Source organism: Pristiophorus japonicus, chromosome 23 (genome assembly GCF_044704955.1).
Source record: "Pristiophorus japonicus isolate sPriJap1 chromosome 23, sPriJap1.hap1, whole genome shotgun sequence".
In the NCBI taxonomy this organism is placed as follows: Eukaryota; Metazoa; Chordata; class Chondrichthyes; family Pristiophoridae; genus Pristiophorus; species Pristiophorus japonicus.
Window position 1 is genome coordinate 56,734,266 of NC_091999.1, and position 7,001 is coordinate 56,741,266.

Consider the following 7,001-nt stretch of genomic DNA (forward strand, 5'->3'; position numbering starts at 1 on the left):
CATTCCGGTTTTTATTCCGGGCTGGCGGCGGGCACCGCTGGTTTATGAAGCCTCCCCTCCACCCGCTCAAATTGAGCGCTTCTGTGGAGGGCATGTTACCCATTTCACCTTCACCACTACATTCGCCGCGACTGCTCCAAACCCAGCCAGGACACGCGCCTGCGCACTGAACTCCTGAAGTCTGGGTTCGGCATTTTCTTGCACGTGGTGCATACTGGGTAAATACGCCACCATTGCAATCCTGCCTTGGTGAATAGAACAGGATTTACTGGGATTGCTTTGGGTATTGAACCATATTCATTCTGGCAGTTATTGTTTGTTTCTGCTGATCTTAATAACCCCTATATCTGCCCTGGAGATTAATGTTCTGTATTAATGTCCTGTGATAGTTTGAACTGGTGCTCTCCTCTCTCTATCTTGCGACAGTTGGAGCTGGTGCTCTCCACTCTCTCGTCCTGTGACAGTTGGAGCTGGTGCTCTCCACTCTCTCTCCTGCGACAGTTGGTGTTGGTGCTCTCCACTCTCCCGTTGGTGTAGGAGGGAGTGCTTTAGTTTCCTGAACAATTGGTACTTCTTCTGGGGAAGGTGGGACCTGTACAATTCGGGACAGGATACACCTCAACAGCGACGGGACCAATGTTTTCGCGGGTGGTTTTGACAGTACAGTTGGGAGGGCTTTAAACTAGCTTGGCAGGGGGATGGGAACCCAGCAGAGGTCTCTGAGCTAGTTAGAGTGGGTGAGAGCTCAGATGAACAGAACCGCAAGAAAGAATGCAAAAGCCAGGAGGCAACAAAGCAGAGTAGCACTGGTGGAAGTGTAAACCACAAGGTGATAAGAAGGGACAATATGTATGAATATAAAGGGGCTGCAGGAGGGGTAAAAACTAAAAATCATGATTTAAAAACTAGTATTAAGAATCTCCAGCAAAAAGCACGCAGCATTCGAAATAATGTAAATGAGTTGACGGCACAAATCATTACAAATGGGTATGATTTGGTGGCCATTACAGAAACGTGGTTACAGGGTGGCCAAGACTGGGAATTAAACATACGGGGGTATTTGACAATTCGGAAAGATAGACAAGAAGGGAAAGGAGGTGTGTTCGTTCTGTTAATAAAGGATGATATCAGGGCAGTTGTGAGAGACGATATTGGCTCGAATGAACAAAATGTTGAATCATTGTGAGTGGAGATTAGAGATAGTAAGGGGAAAAAGTCACTGATGGGCGTAGTTTATAGGCCCCCAAATAATAACTTCACGGTAGGGTTGACAATAATCAAGGGAATAATGGAGGCATGTGAAAAAAGACAGCAGTAATCATGGGGGATTTTAACCTACATATTGATTGGTCAAATCAAATCACACGGGGTAGCCTTGAGGAGGAATTCATAGAATGCATACGGGATTGTTTCTTAGAACAGTATGCTACAGAACCTACAAGGGGGCAAGCTATCTTAGATCTGGTCCTGTGCAATGAGACAGGAATAATAAACGATCTCCTCATAAAAGATCCTCTAGGAATGAGTGATCACAGTATGGTTGAATTTGTAATACAGGTTGAGGGTGAGGAAATAGTGTCTCAAACGAGCGTACTATGCTTAAACAAAGGGGACTACAGTGGGACGAGGGCAGAGTTGGCTAAAGTAGACTGGGAACACAGACTAAACGGTGGCACAATTGAGGAACAGTGGAGGACTTTTAAGGAGCTGTTTCATAGTGCTCAACAAAAATATATATATATTTTTTTGAAATTCGTAGCCAATCGTTCCAATTCTTTGTCAAATCACAAACGCCAGAGGTCACCTTGCACACGCCAAGGATCACTCTGCGCCAATGCTCTTAGCCAAAAGGCCTAGAGCCACTGCACCGTTCCTGGAAGTACTGCAATACCAGGTTCATGCCATGGAGGTGGATGGGTCAGGTCCCCCACACACCTCCGTGGAGGTGGATGGGTCAAGCCACCCCACCCACCTCCTGTTTCCAAAAAAGCAAGCATATACCTTCCTGATCCAGGGAGAACCACCCGGAGGTCATGGTGGCTACTCCCCTGTCAGGTCAGTTACGCATGATCTTAGCCAAAAGGCCGAGAAACAAAAATATATTCCAGTGAAAAAGGTGGTAAGAGATGGGATAACCAGCCATGGATAAACAAGGAAACAAAGGAGAGTATCAAATTAAAAACCAATGCGTATAAGGTGGCCAAGGTTAGTGGGAAAGTAGAAGATTGGGAAAATTTTAAACGACAGCAAAGAAAGCAATAAAGAAGGGAAAGATAGTTTACGAATGTAAACTTGTGCAAAACATAAAAACAGATCGTAAAAGCTTTTACAGATATATAAAATGGAAAAGAGTGACTAAAGTAACTGTTGGTCCCTTTAGAAGATGAGAAGGGGGATTTAATAATGCGAAATGTGGAAATGGCTGAGACCTTAAACAGTTATTTTGCTTCGGTCTTCACAGTGGAAGACACAAAAATCATGCCACAAATTGCTGGTCACGGGAATATGGGAAGGGAGGACCTTTCGATAATCACTTTGAATAGGGGAGTAGTGCTGGACAGGCTAATGGGTCTCAAGGGAGACAAGTCCCCTGGTGCTGATGAAATGCATCCCAGGGTATTAAAAGAGATGGTGGAAGTTATAGAAAATGCTTTCGTAAAATTCTACCAACATTCTCTGGACTCTGGGGAGGTGCCATCGGATTGGAACGCAGCTAATGTAACGCCTCTGTTTAAAAAAGGGGGCAGACAAAAAGCAGGTAACTATTCGCCGGTTAGTTTAACACCTGCAGTGGGGAAAATGTTTGAAGCTATCATTAAGGAAGAAATAGCGGGACATTTAGATAGGAATAGTGCAATCAAGCAGACGCAAGATGGATTCATGAAGGGGAAATGATGTGTAACTAATTTATTGGAAGTCTTTGAGGATATAAAGAGCATGATGGATAGAGGTATACCGATGGATGTGGTGTATGTAGATTTCCAAGAGGCATTCGATAAGGTGCCACACAAAAGGTTAATGCAGAAGATAAATGTATGCGGAGTCAGAGGAAATGTATTAGCGTGGATCGAGAATTGGCTGGCTAACTGAAAGCAGAGAGTCGGGATAAATGGGTCCTTTTCGGGTTGGAAATCGGTGGTTAGTGGTATGCCACAGGGATCAGTGCTGGGACCACAACTGTTTACAATATACATCGATGACCTGGAAGAAAGGACAGAGTGAAGTGTAACACAATTTACAGATGACACAAAGGTTAGTGGGAAAGCGGGTTGTGTGAGGACACAGAGAGGCTACAAAGAGATTTAGATAGGATAAGCGAATGGGCTAAGGTTTGGCAGATGGAATACAATGTCGGAAAATGTGAGTTCATCCAACTTGGGACAAAATAACAGTAAAAGGGAATATTATTTGAAAGGGGAGAAATTACATCATGCTGCAGTGCAGAGGGACCTGGGTGTCCTCGTGCATGAATCACAAAAAGTTAGTTTGCAGCTACAGCAGGTAATCAGGAAGGCGAATGGAATGTTGGGCTTCATTGCGAGAGGGATGGAGTACAAAAGCAGGGAGGTCCTGCTGCAACTGTGCAGGGTATTGGTGAGGCCGCACCTAGAGGACTGCGTGCAGTTTTGGTCACCTTTCTTAAGGAAGGATATATTAGCTTTGGAAGGGGTACAGACACGATTCACTAGGCTGATTCCGGAGAAGAAGGGGTTACCTTATGATGCTAGATTGAGTAGACTGGGTCTTTACTCGTTGGAGTTCAGAAGGATGAGGGGTGATCTTATAAAAACATTTAAATTAATGAAGGGGATAGACAGGATAGAGGCAGAGAGGTTGTTTCCACTGGTCGGGGACACGAGAACTAGGGGGCACAGCCTCAAAATACGGGGGAGCCAATTTAAAACCGAGTTGAGAAGGAATTTGTTCTCCCAGAGGGTTGTGAATCTGTGAAATTCTCTGTCCAAGGAAGCAGTTGAGGCTAGCTCATTGAATATATTCAAATCACAGATAGATAGGTTTTTAGCCAGTCAGGGAATTAAGGGTTATGGGGAGGGGGCGCGTAAGTGGAGCTGAGTCCACGGCCAGATCAGCCGTGATTTTGTTGGGTGGCGGAACAGGCTCGAGGGGCTAGATGGCCCACTCCTGTTCCTAATTCTTATGTTCTTCTGTTCTCATGTTCTTATTAATGTTGGGGAAGTACAGAACCAGGGGTCACAGTCTTAGGATAAGGGTAAGCCATTTAGGACCGAGATGAGGAGAAACGTCTTCACCCAGAGCGTGGTGAACCTGTGGAATTCTCTACCATAGAAATTTGTTGAGGCCAATTCACTAAATATCTTCAAAGAGGGGTTAGATGTAGTCCTTACTACTAGGGGGGTCAAGGGGTATGGTGAGAAAGCAGGAATTGGGAACTGAAGTTGCATGTTCCGCCATGTACTCATTGAATGGCGGTGCAGGCTTGAAGGTCCGAATGGCCTACTCCTGCACCTATATTCTATGTTTCTATGTTTCTATACATATTGAATAAATCAGCTTGGTTCAAACACAGTGTGTCGAATGTTTGATTTCTCCACAATAATAACTAATTAATGTTCTGTTACCGACTGTTCCATTTTGAAGCCTTTTCTTACTGTAGATTATTTCACTTCTCCCCCAGTTGATCTTTTATGATATCAAATCCCAAGATTGTTCTCTTTGAGTATATGGCTTGTGGTTGTCATAAACTGAACCGGAGTGTTTCACATTGCACTCATATGGCATTCCTTTCAAGCAACCATTGAAAGAACTATGTTGCTTAAGACTGGAAATCTATTATTTTGTACATTGTTTAACGCTTTTTGAATGTGGTTACTATATGTAATCGTCTTTGAAATGTGTGATCTTTTTAACTGTGTTTCCTGATTTAATAGTTTTGTTGATATAATTTCTTGTTACTAATATAGCTTGCAGAATTTCTTGCATCAAGATAATTGTTTAAATACTTCCATTATCGGGTCTTTAGCTCCTCCACTGATCCCTGTGAACAACCTTTGATTCGGGACTGGGTTTGGGCGCAGGTTTAGGGTTTAGTGGTTGTGGTTATTTGTTAGAATTGGGGTTAGTGGTTGGGATAGTCAGTCGGATATTAGGCACCTTGGAATCCCGGGCCAAAGTCCACCATAAGCGAAGGAAGAGCATCCAGGAGGGCACTGAACACCTCGAGGCTCATCGCCGAGAGCATGCAGAAAACAGTGCAGGTAGCGGAAGGAGCATCTGACAAAGCAGACTCCTCACCCAGACTTTCCATCAACGACTGTCTGTCCCACCAGTGACAGTGACTATAATTCCCATATTGCACTGTACAATCACCTGAGAACTCACTTTTAGAGTGGAAGCATTTCTTCCTCAATTTCGAGGGATTGTCTATGATGATGATGATGAGGCTTAGGAGATAGTAATTCTCTGAACACCTCGAGTCTCAACGCCGAGAGCATGCAGATATCAAGTGCAGGCAGCAGAAAGAGCGTGCACAAACCAGTCCCACCTACCCGTTCCCTCAACGACTATCTGCCCCATCTGTGACAAGTCAGAGGCTCTCATATTCGACTGTTGAGCCACCAGAGAACTTACTACAGGAGTGGAAGCAAGTCTTCCTTGATTCCGAGGAACAGCCTATGATGATGAGTAATTAACATAGAAACCATTATTGACAATATAAGTGTCACTGGACGTGCCCTTTTCCATTTCATGCCTTTAACCTCATGCAGACGAGTCACAAAACTGCCTCACAAACTGTTCATTCAAAGAACCTTCTTTCCTGCAAGCCTCATTTCCTCCCTTCTCTACAAATCTCACCGAACATTTAATTTCGGACATTAGATTTTGGTATTTTGCAACAAGAACAGACGGATACGTTTGCTGTGCTGGTTACATCAAATTATCAGCCAGTCTGAAAAGTGCTTCTGACAATAACCTATTACAAAATTGAAAAAAATAGAAAAGCAAATTATAATTTAAATGGAGAAAAATTGCAAAGTGCTGCAAAACAGAGGGAGTTGGGGGTCCTTGCATATGAAACACAAAACGTTAGTATGCAGGTACAGCAAGTAATCAGGAAGACAAATGGAATTTTGGACTTTATTGCAATGGGGATGGATTAGAAAAGCTGAGAAGTCCTGCTGCAACTGTACAAGGTATTGGTGAATCCAAACCAAGAGTACTGCATACAGTTTTCATCTCCGTATTTAGGGAGGAATATACTTGCATTGGAGGTGGTTCAGAGAAAGTTCACTGGGTTGATTGCAGTGATGAGGTGATTGACTTATGAAGATAGGTTGAGTAGGTTGGGCCTATTCTCATTGGAGTTCAGAAGAATGAGAGGTGACCGTATTGAAAAATATAGGATAATGAGGAAGCTCGACAATATGCTTGCAGAGAGGATATTTCCAGTCACAGGGGAAACTAAAACTAGGGGGCAAAGTCTCAGAATAAGGGGCCGCCCATTTAAAACTGAGATGAGGAGGAATTTCTTCTCTCAGATGGTTGTAAATCTATGGAATTCTCTGCCCCAGAGAGCTGTGGAGGCTCGGTCATTGAATATATTTAAGGCGGAGATACATAGATTTTTCAGCAATAAGGGAATAAAGGGTTATGGGGAGCAGGCAGGGAAGTGGAGCTGAGTCCATGATCAGATCAGCCATGAGGGGCCAGGTGACCGACTCCTGTTCCTACTTCTTATGTTCCTGTACCAGGCCCCACCAGTCACCATCTGATTCCACCGTCATATCTTCATCCATTACTCAGCTTTTGCCCTCACTAGAGCTGGTTTCACCATCATGACCATTGCCCACACTAAGACTCTCTAATTCCCGAATGGTGCACAAACGCCAGCATGGACTGGTTATTCCGAATGGCCCATTTGTGTGTCGTAAATCCTATGTAATTTTGTAGTCTCAGTGTAAGTGGTCCCTGGAATTGGTGCCTCAGTGTAACTGGTCCAAGGATCTCGTGTCGCAGTGTAA

The 7,001-nt window shown here is 44.0% G+C and overlaps 1 pseudogene; it reads right to left on the reverse strand.

Annotated features, from left to right (window-relative positions):
* Positions 1-1,857: 1,857 nt before the first annotated feature.
* On the reverse strand, positions 1,858-2,096 carry LOC139235750 (U2 spliceosomal RNA; annotated as a pseudogene).
* Between the last annotated feature and the right edge of the window lie 4,905 nt (positions 2,097-7,001).